Genomic DNA, 26829 nt, shown 5'->3' on the forward strand with positions numbered 1-26829 from the left:
ACACACACACACACAGGTGTGTCCATTCATCTGTGTATTAGTTTATATATGACAGGAGTTCCTTTGATGGTGTGTTTCTGTGTCTTATGTCTGCAGGGAGTCACATTCCATCATGCAAGCTTAGTCTTGTTCTGACTGTCGGAACGGAACGGCGTGTGTGCGCCTGTGTGTGCGCTTGTGTGTGTGTGTGTGTGTCTGCGTGTGTGTCTGTCTCAGTATGCATTTGTATTACATTGACTTCCTAGTCTGAAGGAAGTCTGACTGATTCCTACTCTGAAATAACAGGATATCCTGATCAGAGCTACTGAAGCCAAAGCTTGTTCTCAGAGACAGTTTCTTTGACTTGTCTTGCTAAGAGGCAGAAACACGTCCCTGAGGTTTGGTGCTGTTTTGTTAGCATTCGACAGTTGACGGCGATCTGATGACAGGAAGTAAGAAAAACCTCCCTGGGATGGTAGATTTTAAAAAGTGACATAATATTGCCGTGATCTTCCTCCTTCACAAGACAGATGAATATAAATCACAGTACATGTTTACATATAAGATATCTTATCAACAGCTTACTATCAGGGTATGGTATTATGTGTACATATACATATATATATATATATATATATATATATATATATATATGTATATGTAGTTATACATATATACAGTCTCAAGTACCAAGTCTTGGCTTGCTTTTGCAGGTGTGTGAAAAAAATATATGTATTCATATTAACCTTGTTTATTTAACATTTATGTTGCCAGTAGCCTTCAACAAACACCGTAAGCCCTTTGTCACAGGTTGTTGAGGCCTGACGTGGTGAAACTATCCAGTGCGTCACCAAAAATTAAAAAAACAGTTTTGTGAAAAGTTTTATGAAAGAGAAACAAACATATATTTTTTTGTCGTCTTGTGACTTGTCAGATTTATCTGGATCCCCAGGTTGGAAGCCTCTTCTCTAGACCACGGCGGGTTTAACGTCACCGGCTCAGGTGACGAAACCAGGACAGGGAGGACTTAATGGTGAAGATGTTTTCAGACAGCGCAGGTCAAAACGAAAGAGCTGGAAGAAGAGAGCAATGGTGGATAGTATGAATAAGGTCAAATGTTACTTTGATGTATAATACACAGTGTGCTGCGCTGGAAAAACTTTCGTTTTTTGAACGCTGACAAATTACACGTTCTAAACGATGTTAAGTCCTGACAGAGTCTGTAGTAGGCGTCCTCGTCTTTGAGTAAAGAACAGATTGAGTGAAAGGAAACTAATGGAACAGACGCTAGATGGAAACTGACGTATGCTCTCGTTTGTTGATTTTTGACAAATGAACTCGAGCTGTGTTTATTTTGGAGTCTGACCACTTGATTCACAGAGTAGGAGCCGAAAGAAAATTACAGTCTGTGCAATTATGGTCTCTCTTGTTTTCAGTAAATATAATAACAAAATTAACTGTGTACTGATTAATTGATGTGAAGATTTTACATTTTGCTGTTTAAAGGGGTGATGAAATGGGGAAGACGTGCTCTTGTTGTGTGTTTGTGTGTGTGTGTGTGTGTGTGTGTGTGTGTGTGTGTGTGTGTGTGTGTGTGTGTACACGCTACAAATCCATCTCTTCCTGGGAACAAGAGTAAAACATCTAACTTCTCTCTATGAAAATAGACAGAGCTCAGATGGTGTGTGATCCTGCTGTATTTGGTGATCATGACTGAGGGGAAATATTTGCTCAGTGTAAACATCTTAGTACTCCACTTATTGAGACGGGCAGTTCTCCTCATAACAGACACGTAATCTGCTCTAAATATAACCGTAATAACAAAACACACCAACATTAGTTATTGGGCTAATGGAGAGAGTTTTGCGAGTGTTTGCGTTTGGTTGTCGGCTTCCAAATCTGAGGCAGGAGGAGGATATTCGAAATAAGTTTCAGTCATGGGATCAGTTGGACTGTAGGTTGTGTTTCATCTCCGAAATGTTTTACACGTTTTGCCTGTGCCTTTCCCCGTAAGTCACACAGCCTGAACCGTCCTGAAGCAGGAGTCCCGGCATCGTTAAGCAGCGGCTACCTCCTCGTGCTGCCGGAGACCGAGGCAGGCACCAGTCATTAGTTCCTTGACCAACAGCGAGCCGCCTTCACAGCGTCGACCTCTGAGGAGGAGGAGGTTGTTGTAGCTTATGAGCTTCGTGTAAGCGTCCCCTTTTATTGAACCTCCCCTATCGGGGTATAAACCGCTCCACAGCAGAGACGTGGTTTACAGACAGTTGGGAGTCGGGAGGGCCTCGCCCCAAGCTCCGTACTTAAAGGATAACTCGAGCCCAACCCGGGCATATCAGGTTCCTCTGAGCCACTGAGCTGCATTGTTTCCAGAAACTATTAAAAACACATCAGTGAGCCGCACTGTTGCTCTGGGTGACGTGTTTCTTCACCGCCATGAACACACACGCTGCAGTTTATTTAGACTCAGTCCCACACACACACACACACACACACACACACACACACACACACACACACACACACACCGTCCTGCTGCCACAAATACTCACTGCAGAACCAAACGTGGATCAATCCGCCGCTAAAAATAGTCCCCATCAAATGCCCTGTTTCCTCCTGTTTGTTTGGTAGAAAAACTGCAGTGAGCAGCTGTTTGAGGAAAATTACCGAGAATTTTTTTTATAAATGAAACAATTCACGTCTTCAGTAGGAACCAACGGGCTCAGAGCTGAGATCCACAGACGGAGGAGGGAAGGTGCTGAGAGACGGACTCACACGCTTGGCTTTTTACGGGATTTGTCTTCAATAAGGAAAATACAGAACAAGGCCCACATTGTCTTTTAAAAACCATTTACAGTATAGTGAGTCTTTGCTCTTCCTTTGTTTGCCCTAACTGGTTAATGTGTGACTCTTACGTTCTCCTGTGTGACCTTAGAACGTGTGCCATCAGTGACCTTTCCGGGGACTGGCTGCTGTCTACGTTTACGTCGATTTCCGTGTCCTGTGAGCAGCAGGCGTCGGTCAGATAAGGTATGGTTGAGTAAAGCGAGCCCCAGTGCTGACTCAAAGGACCGTCTATACATTTGTTTTTGAGATATAGGTCTCCTGGTATCTCAGTGGCCACCTGTTGGCTCTTTGGCCCACCCCCGGTGTTGCCTCCGGGGGAGGGGGGGCATCACGTGAAAACGTGACGTCAACACATTGTGTCCCGCCCAGCCTAGCGCACGGCTCCCCCCTCCCTCCAGCACTCTGTGTGAAGTCTACTGTTTCCCACAATGCATTTTGATAGCTTCCCCGTCAGGAAACTCTATCCTGAGCTATGGGAGGATGGAGACGCTGTAGAATTCCATTAGACATGCTGAGTGTGTGTGGTTGTGTGTGTGTGTGTGTGTGTGTGTGTGTGTGTGGTTGTGTGTGTGTCCAGTCAGATTCCCTGTAGGTGAAATCACCGTTAGCTGTCAGGCGTTTCATCATTTCACTCTCTGGATATCAACAGTGTGCAGCATCTGGCTCCATCCCCTGAGTCACATCTGACCTTTGAGTGATCAAACACACACACTCTCATTCTCACACACACACACACACACACACACACACACACACACACAGACACACACACACACTCCCTCTGTATATGTGTCAGCTGATGGTTTGGAGCAGAGTGTGACAAAGACCTCTCCTGTGTAAAGTGGCTCTTAAGGTGGAGAAGTTCATCTAAACAGTTTGGGCTCTGAATCTAAAACCAGTGGTGGAAAGTAACTAAGTACATTCACTTAAGTAACTGTGTATTTAAGTACGATTTTAAGGTACTTGTACTTGAGTATTTCTATTTTACGCTACTTCGTACTTTCGCTACATTTTCAGAGGCAAATACTGGTCTTTTTTTTCTCCAGTACGGTTTCTGACAGCTTTAGTTACTAGTTACTTTTCAGGTTAAGATTTTACATTAAAAAAAAAAACATGATGAGTTTATAAAATAAAATACATTATGAAAGATTAAACCATTGACACAGTGTCTCCATGTCACGAGTTGTTAGTAGTAAAACAAAAGATATATTTTGCCTCCAAACTTCACACATTGTTTTATTTTAATAACTGTTTGACAATCAAAGAGATAAAATTATACAATATTCCTTTTTTTAAAAATCAGAGTTTAGAGAAAAGTCCAAAATATGAACATGAACTGTGCAGTTTCTGTTGTTCTTCTTTCCTCTCTGACGACGCCTCAGATTTATCTGGTGACTGACCTCGTCTACAATAATCAGTCAGAGGAGAAAGTTCCCTTTGGATACTTTACCCACTTCCTGCTCTTGGCACCTATGTTCTTTTATGTAGGTAAGATTTTGAACGCAGAACTTTTACTTGTGTCAAAGATTTTGTACATTGACTAAAACTCACACACATACTTCACGAGTCTGTTCAGTCAAAACAAGAACATTAAAATGTCCTTCAGTGATTAATGATGATTATTCTCTAACCCCCCCCAAACAAAAAAACAACAAAACAAAAAAAAAAAAAACAAATGTGAATGAAAAACAAAATGTGGTTTTTGATTTGCACAGACTTAACCGGTTCCAACTGGTTGCTTCTCTACGATTCCTGGCGCAGGCTGTTTATTCAGAAATCTGTTCTTCACAGTGAAGTTTTATGCAGCGCAACTCTAAATAACCATGTGACTCATCTTTTTAAACCTCAGCAGGGGAGTTTGGTGGATTCTGTTCCCGTGTTTCTGAGAACAGTTTTGATTCACTCGTATCAGACCCTCTGTCTGCCAAGAAACCTTTGCAAGATTTAAAACCATTAAAGGGAAAGAAGACAGGTGCCTTTGTGTTTAGAGACACTCTGTTCAGACTCCTTTCTCGCAGCTGAAGTGCCTACAAGCAACACTTCAAATCCGACCTTTGAGAACGTTTATCTACAGGGCAAAGCGAGGCCAGTTTGGTTTGCGTGGCACCTTTCGGCGACGAGGGGTTTTACATAAGACAGAAAAGGTACGGGACAAAACATGAGAAGGATTTGAAGTAAGTAAAAGAAAACAAGATTTGAATATAAGCTGAAATAAAATGAGGTGGTTTAAACGGGACGATAAAAAAATGCAGCGCGGTTGCAGTGCAGTGCACAATAGGACCAACTTTTTTGATAAAATACAACCCGGATTATTTAAATCGTTTAAAATCCTCAGCACCGGTCCATTAATTTTTCCTCCAGAGCTGATCGAGCAGGAAAATCTGCGGCATTCGACAGATTTCTGTGATTGGTGAGCAAACCAAAGAAGTAGATTCCAGTGGGTTTAATCTCTCTAGTTGTCCTTCACATTTCACTGAGCATCTTAACTATCCGAGGTTAAGATCTTAGCTTTCTTTCTTTCTTTCTTTCTTTTCTATCTTTAGATACCTAATCAGACCGGGCATCACCTTCCCGTGTCATTTCACTCAGTAAGCGGCTCCTATCTAAAGTAACTGTATTTCTCAGTCTCTTTTTTTATAGTTTTTCAAGCTATATCGGTATGTTATCACAATACATTATATTCATTTGACACTCTTGTCCAGAGCAACACGCAGTAAGCGCAGGAGCCAGGGCTCGTCATCGTCCAAAGGCGGGAGTGTATCAAAGAAACAAATAAAAGCACGTTCAGTGCTACAGTACAGCTGCCGAGAAATTTGTAGGGAAATGAGACCGAATTAAGTGAGAGAAATGGCTGTGGAGATGTAGTCTGAACAGGTGGGTTTTTATCCCGTAGTAGGAGACGTGCAGTGACTCTGCTGCCCGGACCAGGGGCGGTGCCAGAGGGCTGGACAGGTGTGGCAAGGGCCCACGCCGGAATAGGTGGTAGGTGATGCTGATGGGTAGTTGGCCGGGCAGTGTCGTGGATGGGGTACTGAACGGGGAGCGCAGAGAGATGCGAAGCCACCAACAACTGTGAAGAGATGCGAAACGACTGCAACTGCGGTTCTTAAACTGTGGGATTTATCTCCACTGCCTCATTTTATTATTGCCTAATTCCTAAATCCTCACGTGGAGAAGTTGGCGAGGCTGCAGAGAGGGGAGACCCCGTCCAGAATACAGCACAAAGACTCCTTTGTTGCTGCGGGACAGAAACCAGGAGAAAGTCACAGTGATGGATATGCACCAGCTATGTGTGTGTTTTAAAGTGCGTGTGTGTGTGTGTGTGTTAGAAGGGTTTACAGCTTTCCCAGAGATTTTTGTGGTCAGAGAGGAAGATGGTGAGAACTGGATGTGTCCTGTGGAGGTGGACTGCTGCTCGTTAAAAGTTAATATGAAAAAGAGCTGCATATCACCCAAAGGAAAGACGTTCACACCTCAGACATTAAAGAGGATTTTGGCAGAACGTCTAGGGTGTTTATTACACAGCTTTTAATCATTCACATGCAAATACTCTGTGATAAAAGGTTAATTTATTCCAGAGTGAAGTACTTGGTGAATGGAAATATAACTAATTGCTTTTGAGTCCACAACCAGGGGATGGACTGTCCAGACACTTTGTCCAGACATTCATAATCCCCAGAGGATGAATCCCAGGGACTTGGTGATCCCCTCACTTTTCCTCTAACGCCGCCAAAAACTTCTGCCCACACTCATCCAGCTAGTAAACTTATGACTGAGTTCTCGTCGGTCTCATCTGTCTTTATGAACACACTGCGATTGACGCTGAAGTAGCTCAACGTTAGCTTGTCGATGTGGCGTCGTGCGTGCCGACCTGTTTTTTGAACTAGGGGGGCATCGGGTCCATTTCCTTAGTTTTTCCTTTTTTCCTTATCTGCACATGTGTAACTGGGACTAAAAAGCTCCTACAAAGCTGCCATGGCAAGAGTGGAATGCTAAAATGCTAGCGTCAGCATTAGCTCAAACCACAGCAGTATGTGTCTAGGGTGTGTAGTTTTTTTTGCGTGACGGGCGCAGGCGTAGTCCTTCTCGGGTCCAATTCTTCACTCTCAAATGCCGGCACTGGTCCAGACGCGGCCCGAGTGCCGCTAGCCGGGGCTCACTCTCATCCCAGACCTTCTGGCGGCCATTAATAGACCAGAAACAAACGTTAAAATGTCCGCAAGTTGAGATGCAGTGGTGGTCTCACATTGTCTCATGCCACGCCGTCACAACACGTGAAGCTACATTTCAAAACGATGACGAGGTAGTGAAGTCAACGTATAAAGGAATCCAAGGGCACATTTTCAAATGTACGTCAAATGTTCGTCGGTGGAAAGCGACTTTTTTAGACGTCTAAAGGCCACTTTGTGTTAGTTTCAGTTGTAGTCAGACTTCAGACGGACTCTCTCCACTCTGCTACTTTCCCGTTCTCCAGGGGACATCAGGTCTCTCTGATCCCCTACCCCGATTACATAAACCAGGTTCCTTGTTTACACGACATCTAAGAAGCCAGCATACTGGAGCAAGCCAGCGGTAACGTGGTCAGTCAAGTGCATGTAAACGCAGTCGGATAGCACGAATATTTCCACATAAATGGTTGAGGACGGCGCACGCCCGGCCACAGAGTGGGTGGCGCTCAGGTTGAAGTGGAGGCTGTGCCGGGCCCTCGAGTGTAACTATGACTTGGATTCAAAAGCTGCTTCAGCTTCAAGTGTCTGAGAGGACCGTCCTCTTGCTTTTCATCTCGTGTCCCGCGTTTCATCCCTGGTTCCCTGTGATGTGGAGCTGATTAATATATAGTCTGATCTCATCCCTGCCTCACCGTCTCCCTGCCCCCCTCAGCGTGCCCTCTTTTTGTCTGCTGTCTGTTTATTTTTCTTTCTGCTGCTATTCGTCACTTTGCTTAACTCTGCTGTCTCAGATATTATTTTGGGTTTCAACAGATAACAGAAGGAAACGTCAGAGATTTTCCTGGATTTCATTTTTATTTGTGGGACATCGGTTTGCACCATGCGGACATGTAGAGTCGGACCAGAGCTGAATAATTTAAAGAATGAGTCTGTGGCGGATGTCACCCTGGAGCCATAGAGTGCTGGATTTCAGTAATGTATCTGCGAGAGGTTCAGTGCAAACATTTGTGAGACCACAGAAAGTTTAAATCTCTGTCCTTGGCTGTTCTGCCCCAGAAACAGGACCCATGTGGACTGAGCAGCTCCTGGCAGCTGTTTTCCTCGCTGTGCCAATCTGCCGCTTTTGTCCGCTGACATTTCACTCTGGGACGTTTCAGTCTTTCCTCCGGTCGATGACTTTGCGCCTTCTTTTATTCACGTCTCTCAGACAGTCGAGGCTGTCCCTTGGGTCTGAAAGGGATTCATCCTCTTCTTTTATTCCTCTCTGTCCTTTTCCTTTCTGTTTGCGGAGACGTACAAAAGGCAAACAAGAGGACAAAGGAGCTACTGACAGTCGAGGACAAAGACAGAAATCTCAGTGTGTTGCCTATTAAACTTCTCCTTGTTTGTGTTCTTGGACTCCACCTTGGTATGAAACTGATCCCGGTGGTATCTGGGCCTTCTTCCTAGAAGTCTCCATCGAACATCAGACTCTTAACCAACATGGACGTCATCTGCTGAACAGACTCGTCCTTTCATATCAAGAGCATGTTTGTGTATCTGTTGTAATGCCCGTTCTTAGGTATCTAGTATATTCTATTCTTTTTCCACTTGTGTGCTATGTTTTGTGGTTTCTTTGGATGTCCGTGCACGTTGCTGTTATTTGTCCCTTTACTTTGACAGATTTTGCTCCCGTCGCTGAGGTTTTCGCTCGCGTTTTAAAGCATAAACTGAAGCTTAATAAGTTGTTGCTGAGCGCATTGATGACTTCTCGGGGAGATCGTTCGGCTGTCTCGGGGTCTGTCGCAAACTTGCGCGCGCTTTTACGTAACTTGTTCCCAGTAGATAAGTGTCTTCGGGGACTTCGAGGGCTATGTACGACAGCTTTTTCCCAAAAATTTTTCAAACCTTAACAAGGAAATCTGTAACTTGTTTTAGTTAAATAACAAAGTCTTAACCAGAGTTCAGATGCAAAGCAGAGCTGGCGAACAGCGAGTGACACATTTTCCACGATTATACCGTATGGCCGCGAAGTTGGGGAGGTCGCTGGTGCCGGAAGTGTGTTTTCCCCATTCTCTTGTCCCGCTTCAGTTTTTTCTTTAATCGGTCTCCTTGTCTCGATCCTGTACGTTTATGTTGTGGCCGCTAGCATTAATTAAATATTCACCTTCTAAATCTAATCTAAATACTACAATACCCATGAGCCTGGGGTTCGCGAATCGGAGCAGTAGTGAATTCAATACACTGCCATTATCGTTGAGAACAAAACGTGGCGCCGCAGCAGGTTGCGTTTTCCGTTTTCTCGACACTGTCGTCTTTGGCTCTCCTCCGCCGTTAGCAACTCACATGACAGAATTTAAGCTCTGTGATCGGATGGTTCTTGCAGAAATGCACCCTGGGAGTCGTAGTCACCTTTTGGGTAGCGTTAATCATTCGGACTGCGAGGAGAGAGTTTTCGCGCCGATCCAAGCCGCAGGAGAGCCCCGGCTGTGAGTCAGGTTAACGTGTCGTATGGGGAAAATGAGCGGGACTCTTACTTCCAGAAACGGGTTGTAGAGTCACACATCGAGTGGATAATCCAGAGCCAAACCACGTAGCAACTGCACCACTCTCCAGTTTAACATAAAGCAGGTTCAGAACAGTTAGACGTTACGTGTTTAGTGTAGAACACTGATCTACCAAACCAAACCAAAAACGGATTTTGGATCAGGTCTTTTCAAATAAATCTGATCCTTCACCTCCTGGATCTGTCAAGGTGCCAGGACGCTGACCCCCACATAGCAGACTGGTTTTGCTGGGCAGCTCCCAGTGTTAGTATGTGTTACCGTGCGGGGTGGACCATGTGTCGGCGGTATGAACAGAGCATGCTCAGTCTGCTGTCCTCGAGGCCTTGACCCGCGAAAGCGTCCGGCATGAAGAAGAAGCGGACTAATTGCTGTGAGGCTGAGCTCCGGATCTGAGACTGAGACTGTTTAAAATGGATTTAATCACTTCTTCGCATCGATCGACTTTGTGTGGAGCCAGAGTCACTGCTCGCCTTCCAGGAATTGAAACAGAAAAAGTTCGGACTCATTAAAAGAGATTTTAATGGATGCATGAGTGTACCGAGGTTCGGTTTTTCGATCCGCAGAAGTGAGTTTCACTGAGCTATTAGCTGTGTTTTCACTGCAGAACAAAGCAGGGAACTAATGAGCACTCAGCTCTTTATTATTCATGTGATTCCTTGTGTTGATTTCCCCTCAGCAATCATGTCTCTTTATATTTGGAGACTAGAGGCTGCCACAGAGGAGAAAAATAAGAGCTGCTCGAGCCTTTTCATGTCTACAATTTCAGTGTTGTTGTTTTTTTTCTCCGTCTCTTCCTTAAGTATTCTCGTGCTGTGAATTTGACTTTCCTTTAAAATTTGAACTTTTATGCAGGAGACCAGAAAAACACTGCTGGTCCATACTTTGTCAGTTTGTCCCATAAAAACTACTGTTTGCACATTGGCAGTAGTGCTTCCCGACACCCGGAGACACACTTTGAGCTGTAAAATTGGTGGAGTTCCCCCTTTTTAAGACCGTTAATAATTATCACGGATGGAGACCTTTACCCTGGTTTTCCTGCTGCTGACTCAACCATCGAAGGAGCGTCACAAAGGACACCGGCTCAAGAATTGTACTTAAGTGCATAACTGAGGTGCTTGTACTGTCAGCGTCTGTTGCAACGGGTGTGCTATTAATCTGTAGTATGCAGGCGGGACACATTAACGGTGACAGAGGAAGCGCATAAGTGGGACTAAAAGCATGATTTGTTGCTTTATATCTAAACATAATATATTAAAGGGGATTAGAGGCCCTTTCGAGGGTCCCGGGTCTTCTTTGCTTAATGGTCAAGTCCACCCTTCGTTTCCTGTTTATACACACGTTCTTGACAGTTGCTTCGTTTTTTTGTCTTCAGCAACTGATTGAATTGTTTATCACTGGGACGTGAATTTTCCATGCCACATTAAAATCAAGAAAAAAAAACAAAGTGAGCACGGACCTCATTTAATTATGACACAGTAAATACGCACATAACAGGAAAAACCCATAATTGTATTTTATTTCACTTGATTTTCTGCGTTTGATTAAGTGGGGCTTCTCTTTAAGCGACACAGTGCCCTTAAAACTACCGGAGCGTAACGAACAATTATAAACCAGCTTTTACAGAGGAAGTCTGCACAGTCAGCTCTCTTAACCCAAACCGGGTCCGAGTCCAAGCTAACAAGGAAAAACACCCAACTCTTCCTATTAAAGAGCGCCGGGTATAAAGTCACCGACGGTTACTTCTGTAAAGTCATTAAACTGGCTGCACAGTTTATAACCAAACACCGAAGCCTCCCTGTGGATCTGGGACTGTTTGAAGTTTGGTTCTATCAAAGATATTCTCCTTTGGTTTTCTAGGAGTTTCCTGGAGAGAAAACCTCCAAAATTTCACTGCCGGTCATTATCTCCTGTCTGTTACTCTCTGTCACTCTGTATTTTTAATGTCACTGTCTGCACCGCTTTCTGTCTGGGATGTTGGGGTTTCCATGTTTGTGCTGTTTCACTCCTTTTAGGAAACAGCAGTGATTTTTTTGTCTCCTCCATCTCCTCAAGCTTTCTTTTCTTTGCCCCCTCCTCTTACACTTTCTTCCTGTCCTCCTTATTTTCTCCTCCTCTCTTCATCAACTCTCGTGTCTTAGCAAGAACTTTTTGGAAACGCCGTCACAGACTTTTATCTTTGTCGCCCCGAACACTTTGATCGTTGGTTTTACACCAGTGGTTCTCGAACGCCACATATTAATACAACAGTAATTGATCGCTACAGGTGGCGAGCCTCTCACCTGTTGGTCAACGTGCCGATTGTCACAAGGTGTAACCGGTTGCCTTGCCATTACTCTTGTTAAAATGAAACCTTTATTTAAACAGGTTCTGCAATGGAGACCTGAAACATTAGCATAAAAAGTTCCATTCAAAGGAAAAAAATAATACAAAATCAGTCAAACCGGCTAGAAGAATGTAAAAACAGACACAATTAACAAATGAGGCATTAACATAGATTGTAGTGATGTGTTGAACTCAGCCAAATATCCAAGAATAATTTAGTAGCAACGTCTCTCTGCAGATTTTTCCAAGTGACCGGAGAGCAAATATCTGTCTCGTGATCTGAGCTAATGGTTGCAAAATGAACTAATGAGTTTGTGGAAATAGGATGGAATATGTTTAGTTCTTTCTGAGCAGCTCACTAGAACACCATGATCAATGCACTGACTGTTGTACAGACCCTGTGTTTTACAGTGTTTGCCGGAGCAGTTTGAATGTTTCCGGTGGCTCTTTTCTCCCCGGTCTGATCTGCTGTTTAATCTCCTCTCTGCCCTCAGCCTCCTCGTCTGATCTTCAGTTTTTTCTTTTCATCAAACGTCTCCTTTATCTAAGCGAGCGCCCTCAGAACCCAGCCACAGAATGAATCCTGATTAGGGAGGAAACTTCCAGAAACTATCCGCAGTCACGGGTGTTTAATGTGAACTTTTAGACCTGGAGAAGAGATTTTGGAACATGTGCAAACTGCCTTGTTATGTGCATTCATGAGCAGCAGACAGCAGAGGGTTTGTGTTGAACCTTCACCTTGTGTCAAGTAAGAAGAGTTTTCATAAACTTTGGGTTTTTCTTTCATTCTTTTTGAGCCTTAAAACAAATAATGTAATTGTATGCACTTATATGGACACATTTTTGGAAGCTGACAGATACAAACTTTCCCGTTTGCATCTGAACATATTTTATTCTTTTCATTGAATCCAAACCCAAGATGCAAAAGGACATGACAAAGTTTCCCAGGATTATAGCCTGTTGATCGTGGTCTTCCTGAATTTCAGTTCACCAGAATTCCCTGTTTATATATGAACATTTGCATTTTTATGAAACAGGATATAGACATCAATAAAAATGTTCTCAGTCTAATAAAAAAAAAGCCGTTATCCAGAATAATTAGAGCTTCTTAATGCATTTGTCACTCATCAAACAAATCTCTGATTGCTTTGTTTTACAAACGCACAGAGACCTGTCACCATCTCTGCAGCTCTGCTGAGCTTTTAAGCCTCTTTTAGCCCCTGGTTTTGGTGCCTCAGTGTTTTCAAGAGAAAGCAGCTGTAAAAAGCCACCATCCACTAACCTGCTCAGCAGCAAACAGCAGACAGACCCAGTCAGAGAGCAGCTGTTGAACATGGTGGAGCATTTAGCAGCTAAAGAGCCTGATGTTTCCCTCAGGAGCCGGTGGGGACCAGAACCAGAGCTAAAAGAGAGGGAGTGCTGGACTTAGATCCATCAGGTGGACTCAGACACCTGATCCAGAGGAATCATCATGCTGCTCTGTGACTGCTGGATGTGGATATAAACAACTGTTTGGTAACAAGTTCACCATGTGATCGTATCTCAGTTTTGTGTTCACAGCTTCATCTGCTGCCTCCAAGTGGCCAATAATTCTGTTAACACACTTTCATTTCTGCCAGTGTGCTCATGTGACTCAAACAGCAAGTTCTGAGCGGTGCATGGGTGGTAACCCGCAAGACAACACTCAAGTGAAGCAGCGATGGTGGGATCCACGTAAGACCTGCATCTTTTCACTGGTATCAGCAACCAGTAGCACTTATTAATGCTTAATGTACGTGTATGTTGAGGTTTGCAAGTAGCCTCAAAGCGAGTGGTAAAGCTTAAAGGCTTGATATTAATCATTTCCGTCAACGTAGCAGAAAATTCGTCTCTCCAGCACGCGGTATTGTTTTTTCCCACCCGAGGTAGCTGAAGACCCGCGCCTACCCTGCCTCTGATTGGCTTACCCTGACATTCTTATCCTAACACTAACCAATCATCACTGTTCAGGCCTAAGCCTAACCAACCCAACCAACCAGGGCAACGGGTACGAGCCAATCAGAGGCAGGGTGACGCCAGTACCGTCTGTACCGCGACATGAGCATGAAGTAAAATCCTAAACTAGAGAATACGGCGATTCTCCCTTTTCCTTATCTTTGAAAACTTCCTCTGCCTCAGTCACATTTTATCTGTGAGTTGATTAATTTGTTCGCAGTCCAATAATCCATCATGACTGGGTGAAAAAAATCCTTTTCTCATGAAGTCTTTCTGTCTGCTTCACAGCAGAAACATTTGTCTTTATCGTCATTTATCGGCAGACGAGGCTCAGAGCAAAAATCATCCATTTCATTCTTCCGCCAAGGGATGAAATAATCAATTCACTTCCCTCCAGACTCTCTCTTTGCCCAGGAAGGGAGACTTTCTTCAGCCTAACTTTTCCTCAGTGATGACAAATTAACAACAGGAATAGAAGGCCTGGGGGGGGGGCTGTAGCTGGCCCCAATTCAACCGATGAAATCAGTTTTCTCTTCATGTGTACCAAACGTCCTACATGCTGTCTGTGTGCCTCATACAAAACACTCTGATTTCAGGAGGTTTATTTGCTCCTTTTTATTGTTGAACCGATATGAAAACTAATGACGCGGGTCACACAAGGTCAGAGGAAAAAAAACAAAACTGAAATTTCATTCCCGAACAAAGCCTCCCAAATGAAAGATTTAATCTGCAGCTGCTGCAGATTAAAAAACATAACCCCTATCTCAAGAACCGGTCAGATAAGGATCTTGTATGTACAGAAAATCGTCAGTTGAGAATCTGTTTGCTTCCCCTCTGCATTCTGTTTCCATTGGCGAGTAACTCGGTTTTATCGCAGGCTCATCTAGAAACCTGAATGAGTTTATTTGTGGACCAAAACCGCGACAACCCAGAGTTGAGACCAGGAGGCAGAGTTGCAGTCCTACACGCTTCTCTGCGCTTCCATTGCCGCAGTCGCCCACCCAGACCCCCATGGAGACCGCGTCTGCCCCCCGACCGCCGAAATGAATAAACTCAGAAACAAACAGAGGAGGAGCTGTACACAGAAACCTAATAAAAACTAAGACCGCCTCTGCAGAAGCACAACAAAATGGGAGACTTAAATGTGGAAAGCCGTATCAGTAAATGATCTAATATCAGATGATTATATTGATATATTTAGTCTCGCTGAAACCTGGCTGTGTCATGGTGAATATGTCAGCCTTAATGAATCCACTCCCCCGAGTCATATTAATACTCCCTTTCCTCCAGGCACCGGCAGAGGAGACTGAAGCCTAATAACCAGCCCTAAACCTAAACTCAATTATAACTCAAAGCCAGGCTCTGAGTCTCTCACATCCATCATGGGAAACTTTAAAGCCTGTTCTATCCGTTATAGTCTACCGTGCTCCTGGCCCACGCTCTGAATTTTTATCCGAACTCTCAGAGTTTTTATCAAGTTTAGTCCTTAGTAAGGATAAAGTAGTTATAGTAGGTGATTTCAATATTCATGTGGACGTTGATAATGAACCTTAAAACTGCGTTTATCTCATTGTTAGACTCAATTGGCTTCGCTCAGTGTGTAAATAAACCTACTCACTGTTTTAACCGCACCCTGGACCTCGTTCTGACTTATGGCTTCAAAATTGAACGTTTAATAGTCTTAGCACAGAATCCTCTTGTATCTGACCACTGTTTGGTAACTTTTGACTTCCTGTTACTGGACAACACACCTTTGAGCCAAAATGTCTTTCCTAGAAGTCTGTCTGACAGAGCTGTAGCTAAACTTAAGGAAGTGATTCCATCAGCACTTAATTCACTGCCATGTTTCAATATAACAGAGGACTCCTATGGTAACTTCAGTCCCTCCCTAATTGATTATCTTGTGGATTGTGCTGTGGGCTCAATGAAAAAAAACACCCCTGATCCTACAAAGCCCTCAATGGTCAGGAACCGTCCCATCTTAAAGAGCTCATAGAACCCTAATACCCCAGTAGAACACTGCGCTCCCAGAACTCAGGCTTGCTCTTGGTTCCTGGAGTCTCCAGAAGTAGAACAGGAGGCAGAGCCTTCAGTCATCAGGCTCCTCTACAGTGGAACCATCTTCAGGTGTGGGTCCAGGAGGAAGACGCCCTCTCCAGGTTTAAGAGGAGGCTTAAAACCTTCCTTTTTGATAAAGCTTACAGTCAGGACTGGATCAGGCTTGTTCTGAACCAGCCCCTAGTCATGCTGCTATAGGCCTAGACTGCTGGGTGACTTCCCATGATGCACCGAGCTCCTCTCTCCTCCTCTTCCTCTCCATCTGTACTCATTCATATCCCGCCAATGCTCGTTACTAACTTGACTTCTTCTCTCTCCCGTAGTTTTGTGCTTTCTCTTCCCTCTCCCTAAAGTCACTCTGTGTTTTGGAGCTAGAGCAACACTTTGTGAGCTCTGGCTGGTTCAGTTTCCGAGCTCAATGGGCTGAAAGTCGTAAGTCCTCGGTTTATTGTACCTACAAAGCGCATCGGGGCTCTGAAACAACAGATGAGTTCATCCAGTCTGAGCGCGTGCGGTGGGTGGCATGTTGTGCGTCTGCAGGTGCAGGTGGTTTTATCTGATGGGAGGTGTCCTCTTCCTTCCTGCCTCCATCAGTCTGGAATGTGGAGACGGCTGCTGGCCAATAAGAAGATCAGATACTGCTGCATGCAGGTCTCACACACACACACACACACACACACACACACACACACAGAAGTGTCTGTGCTCTTTGGCAGTGATGTTTGGACTGAACCTCAGCTCTGATACCAAACTTGACTGAAACCGACTGATGTTACACAGCTGTGGTGTCAGGAGGACGTTTGGTTTGTTTGAAGAGGGTCTTCTCTGGACCACCTCTCGAGACTGAAGTCAGTCCAGCAGGTGTGAGGTTATAAATGCAGACAATTGATAAATTGTCTGTGGTTCTGCGGCATGACGAATGTCCTCCACTTTTCTCATCTGTCAGGTAGATGTAACGAATGTTTCCCAGCGAAGGTGATTAATTAAAAAGCCTGGTGGGAGCTGAACTCTGCCGCCGGAGGTGTGATTAATTACGGAGAACAGCTGATGAAAGTCGCAGCCCGAGGACTGTTCTTGATCCTCTGCAATAAAACTCGTACTGTGGATCAGAGGAGCCGCCGCTGTCATCCGTCTTTAACCCTTCACGCAAAACGGGAGACGCTTCATTTTTACTGCCAGGTTCAACAGGATCTGCCTCAAGTCTCAAACTGTGTTTTCCTTTTCATGTGTTATCTCAGGACTCTGAGGCAGGATGTTATTTTTTTAAAAAGACAGGACAAAAGATGACATTCAGCATTCGACATTTAATTTTTATTTACTTGTTTCTTAAATCTGGTCTGGGCCGTTCAGCCAGTTTGTTGGGGTTCTGAGCAGAATTCAACACCCCGAACTAAAAAAACGGAATAATATATAACATTATTTAAACGTAATAAACATTAACACAGCAACAACATTTGTCATCTCCATCAGTTGAAATCTCCAGTTTTGTGGGTTGTCCTGCTCTCAGATCCTACAGGGACCAAGACGAGTCTTTTATAAAAACCAGACATCGGAATCACCTCCAGCATCCCAGATTTTATTGAAAGAGGTGCGCTCGGTCAACCATCGGATGGGTGGGGCTTGTGGGAGGCCGAGCAGCCGTACCACAACCTCTGTAGCCCTGGGCAGGGTAGAAGAAATGGCCAGAGCCTGGGGCTATGGAGCCCAGGTCATGGTGTGAGTCTTTTGTGTAACGACTTTACCCAGCCCTTAATTTTTGTGTTCCCTCGTGATGCTTGCCGCTGATCGTTAGAGAAGGGCGAAGCTCCAACAGTATAGAGACGCTGGTTGTGGATGTGGTTGCTGCTATAGCGACCCTGTCTCCTAGAAATTACATGTGTATGCAGTTCATTTGCAACAGCAAATATGTGTCAAGAGAATTGTGTTTTCTATTGGAATAATGAGGAAATGCTGTTAATAAACATATATGGCAAAGATGCAGAAATGTTGACGCTGAATGTTTCGGTAAAATGTTCGCAGATAATGTTTGTTTTCCACTAAAACGTCGGATCCTGCGGCTCAACATCCACCTGTAGCGACTCCAGCGTCACTCATCTGGTTTATGGTTCTGTTCGGACTCTCACGGCACCTGGTTCGGGTTCAGGAAAAGATCCTGGTCTGGTTTTAATACGGAAAAAGTTCACAGCGACATCTACACTGAGCCAAAACCTCCATCTCTCCTGAACCTGAGCCTTTTTTTTCTGTGGCCAGTGCTGTGACTATGGCTATGGCCGTAGTTGCACCCTGGCTATTTTTTAAATCTTTACCTGCATTAACATCGGCATTGGAAAGCAATGGTAGCAGGGCAGAGGACAAGGTCGACTGGCCGCTGCTAGGTGTCTTAGCACGAGCTGCTTTGATACAGACCTGCAGCTGAGTCAGCCACAGCCAAGACTCCGAACTATTCTGTCAGACTGCTCCTTCACTGTTTAACTAGCCTCAGTCCCCGACGGCAATTAGAGTCAAATCACGGAGCCAGGTGGCTGATTCTCTGAAAAGTTATCTTTGAAAAACCCAGAAGGTCATTTAACAAGACTTACTGCTGTTCTGAAGGTATTTCCAGAATCCATAAAGGCATGAAATATTCCATCCTGTGCACCGTCAGAAAAGATCTTTTAAGCTTAGGTCAGACCTTGATAGCCTGACTGGAATATCAAATAAAACTTCCACTCGGGTTTTCTTCATGATGTGGCCTCCAGTGCTCGGAGTCAAACTGAACTAAGCACTTCTAAATGAGATTTTCGGGATGGACATTCCTTCTGGTCTCCCCCGAGCTCATGAAATAACTCTGAGCTGTCGGTGTCCGTGTCTGTCTCGGCCGCTGACAAGAGGCCAGAGGTCACAGAGGTCACAGAGGTCATTCTAGCCGCGAAGGAGCGCAGCGTCACGAAAAGGAGAGGATTTTCCTGTCCTCAGAAAAAGCTACAGGGGAGTGAGGGTTCAGAACTGTCATTAACGGTTTGAGCCATTCTCATCAGTCTTCAGCAAACATCTGTTCAGATTTAAGAGCTGGGGCAAAAAAAAAAAAATCTATCTAGACCTGTAAGTTTACCCCAACTGAGTCGTCCAATCCGAGGAGGCTGATTTTGAGTCACGACGAAGAACCCGCGTCGGTTCAGACTCTGCCGGGTGTATCGAGGCATCGGAGGCCGGGGGCCCGAGGCGACTGTAACGCTACACCAACAGTTAGTTTGACCTCCTGACCGCTCAGGGGTCAGGGGTCAGGAGGAGTAATCATCTCGCTACATTTCTCCGGTTCCCAAAGGACTTGGGGAAGGGGGGGGCGGCTTTGGGGACCCAGCAGTCTGACACTTCATGTGTCTAAAGAGTTTGAACACAAATAAGGAAAAAATACAGTGAGTCTCAGGTGATGTAACACTCTCCTCCCCACTGTTGATGTGTCAATCCCTCTTCACAGCTGTAAACCGCAAACATCTGTGAAACGTCAAACACCCTGAACCTGAGAGCCGCGTTTATCGAGTAGGACGTCTCTATCAGCAGAGCGGGCCTCCCGGCAGACACATCTGGATCCGGCGAGGAGGAGGAAAAGGTGAAAGGACGAAAGCGACACACAGGGGTGGACGAAATAAAACAGATGGTGGGGTTTTGTTTGGAGATTCAGTCACTAACCCTCTCACTTTAAATCCAGTAGTCTCATCAGGGGGTGTCAACGTTGCTATTACATATTTAGTTCATCTTAGTTAAATCTCACAATAACAAGAGGAAGGAGTTCACTCATTTGACGTGGAGATGGATTTCATAACATCTAAAATATTCAGCTTTTAGGACTCCCCTCCGCACGACGACCGAGCACTTTCAATCCTCTGGTGAGGACAGTGTGATACGCTTGAAAGCTCCAGGACAAGTTAGCAAGTGGACCTTGAGGTGGGATTGTTTGGGCAAATGAGTCAGACGGAGAGAGTGACACGCTACTGTTTTTCCTGCTGCACGGACTCTGAATAACGCACCGTGTGCTTCAGCTGCGCTCGCTGTGTGTTTCCTCCTATGTTTATTTCCTTTCACAGTAAAACATAAAAATATTGTGAGAATGCGAGAGTATCTCTACGTTACGCCCTTAGCGGTTTTAACCGTTTAAGAGGCTAGTCTAGAATAAAAATTTACGATAATGCACGTTTCACTCCAGCAGCACCACGGTGTCGTACCGTTTCACGTGGTGTACGAGGGACAAATGAGAGGATTATGGTTATGGAAAAAAAGAAAAACCAAGAAAAAGAATGAATTAATGATGCACCGCTTCCTTCATTAGCGCTGCAAGCTGTTCAGTATGAATGTAAATCGCCCATTCATAACGGACGACATGTATGTTGGGCTGGAAACGCTGTTGTGACTCAGACCTTATTCGGCAGGTACATCCACTCTGCACAATAAACATTATAGGATGAAAAACAAATACACAGAAGCAGCGTATGCAACAAAGGTCCCAGAGGAAGCGAGGGTCTGTGCGATGGGTCGCACTGCGTGTACACGGCACGCTAGGACACCTGCGATGTCAGATGAGTCCAGTGCAATCGGCAGTTTACATGCAAATATCCGTAGTGTGCAGCTGAATGTGAGAGCAGGTGGTGATTAACCCTGAGTGGCTTGAGATTGATATGAGACTCTCACACACTCTCTCACACACACACAGAGACCTGTACCTCTGGCCTACATCCCCGATCCTCTTCCTGCAGATCGTCTTTGAAGTCTGCTTCCCTGTGATCAGAGAGGCAGCAACAACTGCAGCCAGATGGCAGGAAACCCATCACATGTTAGACAGGCCTCATTGCATTGGCTGTGTGCGTGTGTGCGTGCCACTTGCCGACGTATATTACAGGGAGCATGAATGTGAAAACTCTGGGTGTGTGTTTCAGTGTGGACGAGGGAGACGGCTCGCCCCGAATGACGTCAGCCTGCTCGAACACGTTCACATCCTGTGATCCTGTTTGGCCTGTTGTCCCCAGGTGTTCTGCAGAACCGTCCAACATCGGCTGTCTGTTTGGGGACAGGCTTACTGTGCTGAAATAACAGAGGGAGAGGGGGGTTATGCTGCAGAAGAGGTTTTGAAGATTCTATGGACATCTTTGTCTTCAAGGGAATTGAAAATCCTCCAGGGGAGGAGGGGCGTCCACTTTGAAGACTTTCTGTCTTTTCCAGCTCTTCGTGACACAGCTGTCGTCACCGATCTACACACACAAGTTGATGTTGTCGGACAATTTCACCGTACTGAATGTTGAGCATGATGCTAAAGCCACCTTAATGGTATAATATGTAACTTGTCAGCATGTAAAAATGACGAGGCCTGTGTGATCTATTTTGATGAGAAACAAGCTGAGCAAACGTCAGCGGCAGCTCGGCTCTCCGCCGAACAGCGTCTGACAAACGCTGGGTTCTTTTTTATGTGAAACTGCTTTAGTCGCTGTTTTTACCGGATTTGTTCGCCGGGTCCGTTTGTTTTGGAGAGGAGGAGGCCTCCGCGGATAATTCGGCTCCCGGTAAAAACCTCCTGAACGACCGACGCTGGAGGATTCCCAACCGGGAGAAGCTGAAGCAATGACAGCAACGGTGCTGAAGACAACAACTCCCATCACCCCATGCTACTTTACGACGTCGCCGAACTCCGTCTTTTTGTTATTGTTTTGACCGAGAGACGCCCAGCGGCAGAAAATGACACGCTGAGAAGGATTTGCGCTGTTACGTTTTGTCTGATTGTTTTTTCCTCAAAAGTTAAAAGTCTCACTGACGTCAAAATCTGCTTTTCCACAGAGACCCTGGCCCTGAAGGCAGCATGAAGCAGAGTTTCTACCATAGATGCGGTAAAGATGATCCAGTCAAAGTTTCGTACAGGTACTTGGGTTGAATGACCATCCACAACTACAACGCTAACAGAAAGCATTTCCTACAAATTGATGGCCTGCTTTCATATATTTTTAGTTTTGAAATGTGGACGGAGCTACACATCAGGATCTTCTCGGTTTCAACACGAATCCCTCCTTTCTCTGAAACTTCTCCTTCTTTGCTCAAGGGGATCCTCTTGCCTTACTTCTTGGTTTATTTAACCTTCTTCTCCAACATCTTTATTTCGATAATGGAGAAAGAACCCAAATGACAACACAGAAGGAAATATGGTGTAAACCGCTCAAATCTGCAGAAAAAGGCCGGTGTAAAAACTCAGACCTCACATTCGTAACATCTTCCTTGGGGTGATTTTCTCTTTTCGGATTGTCTGTCATGCTTTCGGACCCCGTGTGGAGGCAGCAGGATGCAGTGAGTTATGCCTGCTGTGTCTGGGGTGTTTCACTGCCCCCTCCTCTCCCTCCCCCTCCCTCTCATCTTCATCACAACTCGGGGAGTTCATTGCTCCCAGTTCAGACTTAACACAGTGTGAAATTAGTTTTTGGAGAACAGAACCGATGTGCCGTTTTAACACCTTTTATCTCATGTTCTTTAATTGAACTGGAGCGGAGCAGCAGAGCTCTAACTATGAGGGAACCGGACTCCATGATCAATTAATTACAAAGTCCGGACGTTCAAACTGCGGCATAAAAACCAACTGCCCCAGGATTTCTCTGGAACAAACAAACAAAACCACACTGTGTTCCGTGCATGACTCAGGTCGACAGTCCAGAGACCGTCGGCGGACTCGTCGGCCAAAGTGCCGTGTGGATGGGCAGAGGATGGACGGATCGGTAGCACGGGAGGCCGCTGTTTGACCTGTACCAGGTGCTCGTTTAATGCAGTACTCGTTGAAAAAGGGATCCCATGCCTCTCCTGGTTAACCAGCAGCAGAGTAAAGTTAGATTGCTCGTTCCTTTACCTCGGTTACTGTCAGCTCCACACCCATGCGTCGGACACAGAAAACGAGGCAGTACAGTGTAACAGTCTGGAGGGACCTACCGACCATGCGGCAGCCGGCTTCTCCTCGGCGACTGCACGCGGCTCCCCAGAGGGCCCGAACTCGGCCCGACGGTTCACGCGCCCTCCAACTGGAAAAAAGGAGGTGACTCCTGAATGTCTGCCTGCCTGTGGCTGACATCTGCCACATCAGCCAGCCAAGAACGCAGCACGTTCACAGGACATAGCTTTAGACACACCTGGAGAACGCATTTCTCCTGCCCCCAAGCGTGTCCAGGACCAGCCTGCCCACTGAGCCCGCAGAGCAAAACCGATATCCACCCTCTGTCAAACTCCCAGCGAGCCAGCGAACCTGAGCCCGTCCCCAGGTGAAGAGCTGAATTTCAAACTCTAATTCCTTACACTGCTCATTACTGGGAAAAACGTAATCACTTTACTGCTCAACACTGGAGACCGCGATGTCAAAGGTCCCCTGGCTTCAACTAAACCATCATCCCTCCCTAAATCATTTGCTATAAACGACAAACAACAAAATCTTTAATAACAAAATTAAAGAGCTCTAGATCAAGTGTTTGCGTTTTCAAAATTAACATGGGCTCAAAACCACAGCACCAGTCGGGCTGTACTGTGGAGGCGTTTTTTTTTTCAGTTCTCAGTTGAAGCAAACCTCAAACTTTACTGTTAAATGGGACACAGAGCTTCTCCCCTGAATGCAGACTCTCTCCCCATTGTTTCCCTCGCTGCCGTCACTCTGTCCACTTCTTAGTTTTATCTTTCGTGCAACTCAACTGAAGTGATTTAATGTTTATTTAAGAGTAGGCGTGACTCCCATCAGACTTTTTCCTCCCAGGGATCAATCAGATCAGCTTCACTTGACTCCTCCTGTGGCTGCTGCAAACATTACAAATCAAGAAATTAGATGCAGATGACTGCAAAAAAACCAAAAACCAGTGTGGCACTGATTCCCAAACCAGCAAAACTTTCCTGATAGTTTCAGGCCAAACTGGCTTCAGTCCTCTGCAGTCAAATCACATCTGCGGTTGCAGTTACGGGACGGAAAAGGAGCGAATTTTCAACAGTAATAGATGGAAACAGAATCAAATGTCACTGATTCCAACTCGCGGTGAACTCAGAAAAGTTAAAAAAAAAACATTTTGAACGGAGCCAACAGGCCTTTTAAATAAGAACACAAACCTTTCTGATGAAAAATGTTTTATTATATTATCAAAAAAATACTGGAACCGCATTGAAACTGGCATTTGAAACCGCATTGTTGACTGTGAACCCCGAGGGCTTCAAACGAAACTGGCTGCCTGGTGGCTCCCTTCACCACCAATAACTCCTGTGACAGGCTGAACGAACCCTGCAGTTGGATGTTTTTTACACAGCGGTTACCGACAAAACTAGATCATTTGTCTGCGCCTGGTGCGCTGAACATTGCGCTATTAATCAGGTTTTCTGGCTGAAACAACTCCCTAAGTAACAAGCGCGATAAATCTTTATTGAGCTCTTCCTAAAGAGCGGTTTAGTAACCTGTAACATACTGCATCTCTTTTGGAAAACGTGAAGGATTCCAACTGCGGCGGCCGAACTTGTCTCCTCCTGCATGACGAGGTGCAAGTTCGGACTAGAAAGAGACTTTTGAGTGCCAGAAAATCTCCCAGCCTGACACGATAGGATTTCAGTGAGTTTACTGGGAAGACTGTCAGATATCTCCTGCACATTTTGGAACACAATGCAATTAAATTCATACTTGTTGCCCCTTAAAATGTACAAAGTACACAACTAACTCACAAAAAAAGCAGAAAACACGTCGATCGGTGAGGTAACGGCCGGCGTTTTGTGCTGATGATGTGTGACGGCAGCTTAACAGCACTGTGCCCGGAGCTATGTGTGTGACCCAAAGTCCTCCCTTTAATCTTCTGCGCGGTGTCTTTTTCTGCATTCATTTAAACGAGACCACTGCCTTGGTACAGCGTGGATCCTGATGCAGAGGCTCCAGCAGAAAAAGAAAACAAAAAAACAAAAGGCAGGGTTGTCCTGCAAAAAAAAGCTGAATCTGGCCCAAGTTTTACGGCGTCTCAGAGCGCAACCAAAAAGGTTGATGTTGGACGATTCTGCAAAGTACTTTTGTACAGTATCTGCACAAGGCAGCTGTGTTACAGTTAGTTATCGTGTGTGATGGTTTCCCTGCGGCCAGCGAGTGACACTAAAGCTGGCTAACATTAGCCACCAGTAAGGCTGTAGCAGTGAGCGCATTGCATTGAGCTAAAGTCCGTTTTCTTGAATATGAATTCAATGAGTTCAACTGTGAGAGTGAGAGGAAGGTTGTGTTGTTTCTTATGCCAGGGAAAGATGGTGGTTATGGTCAATCTAATGTATTGTTAGGATGTGGTGAGTGTGGCAACCGGAATACTGAGGTTAGAGAGAGAATAAATCGCAGGCTTGTGATCTGATGTGAACTCAAACTCGCCTACTTTCTGCGTTGTTATCGAAAAAACGCACAACACCAAATGTCGGCACTGGAAGTAAATTGTTACCCGAGGAGTCGGCTGCGTGAACACGAGGATACTGGCTGAAAAAAATACGCATTCATCAGGCAAAAAAAAGCTGAACCCGGCTCAAGTTTTACTGGGGTGTAATGCACCGTCATCCGGCAACACACCCAGTTCGCTAGTCAAATACATGCGACTCTTCATTCCCGACAGATTACTTTGTAATTTAGTCAGACCAGAGGTTGTAAGCAAAGCTGTCCAGCAGCTGTGCCGCGATTCAACCTTATTCTTGAGCCCTTCGCCTGAAAAGTAAGATCAGTTTGCGATTCAAGAAGGAACGTTTAATAGAATCCAACCTTTAGAATACCGCTATATGCCGATGACGTTATTCTCAATCTCGTTATAACTGCAGTCATAAGAAGCTGTGGTGAACTCACAGGATACAAGTTAAATGGGTGAAATTTTGAGTTAATGCCCCTAAACTATAAAATGCAAAATCTTGACAAATCCTATGTCCATACTTTCTCAAAGTATAAACAGCTGCGGGGTGTTTTGGTGTCCGACAAGCCCTCAGACTTGTAAATCTGTCACTCAGACTGGATCCAAGACGGACCCTGTAACAACGGGCCTACACCAAACAGGCAAAACCGCTGCTGTCGGTCTGGACAGCCGATCAGATGTTACAAACCTGCCGTCATCTGAAAAGCCCACATGTTGTCAGTGTGAATGGAGCTACTTCACGAAGCCTAATGAAATGAAAAACGTGTTTTATTGATATTAGCGGAATCATCTGCTTCGGATTTTCGTCTTGGAAGGAAGAATTATCTCATCCACGCTTGCTGATGTAAATTAAAGCAGCGGAAAGCAGCTTCGCATGTTGGCAACAGAAACGCAGGGTGAGATCACCGTCAAACTCAAATTACCCAGAAATCCAGCCGCAGGTTTTCCGGGTAAGATGCACCGGGATTATGATTACCATCCTGGAAGGTCAGTGGTGGTTTCTAACACAAGGAACCGAAGAGAGGAAAAAGATCTGATGAATGGTTACTTTTGGAAGAAACGCCGAATCCACAGAGTCTCCTTTCTCTCTGTCCTGCTTTCCAGTAAAATCTGAAGGGTGTTCAGTTTTAAATCCGACTGTGTTTTTTTCTGTTTCTCTTGTAGTGTGAGTTGTTATGGAAATGAAAACAGTGGAACTATGCCAGGCTGAACTGCATGCAGTGCCAGCAGAGCTCTGGAAGATTTCCACGCAAATCTGTTCCATAAAACTGATGTGGCGACAGCAGTTTGTCTGTTGTTACGTCTCGCTTTCTTTCTTAAACCTCCAAGAAACACTCTGAGTGCGACTAATGCACATCAGGGACACATCGGGACCTCGTGCGCATTTCGACACCAATAATATCAGCGTTCAGCAGTCTGAGCTGCACGAATTAACTCGGTATCCTCCAATTCTATAGTCTTCTTAGCGTCAAATTCACGCTTTGGGCTTGAGCGGTGTTTCCGTGCTGAGCTGAGGTTGAGTAAAAGTAACACAAAGAGGGAACTCCG

At 45.2% G+C, this 26829-nt stretch overlaps 1 protein-coding gene across 20 annotated transcripts in view; it reads right to left on the minus strand.

The window, feature by feature from the left end:
• LOC120789870 (NACHT, LRR and PYD domains-containing protein 12-like) overlaps positions 1–26829 on the minus strand; it is a 1168582-nt gene that overhangs the window by 464686 nt on the left and 677067 nt on the right. The gene's annotated exons all lie outside the window — the stretch shown is intronic.

Source organism: Xiphias gladius, chromosome 5, assembly GCF_016859285.1.
Source record: "Xiphias gladius isolate SHS-SW01 ecotype Sanya breed wild chromosome 5, ASM1685928v1, whole genome shotgun sequence".
NCBI classification, from domain to species: domain Eukaryota; kingdom Metazoa; phylum Chordata; class Actinopteri; order Istiophoriformes; family Xiphiidae; genus Xiphias; species Xiphias gladius.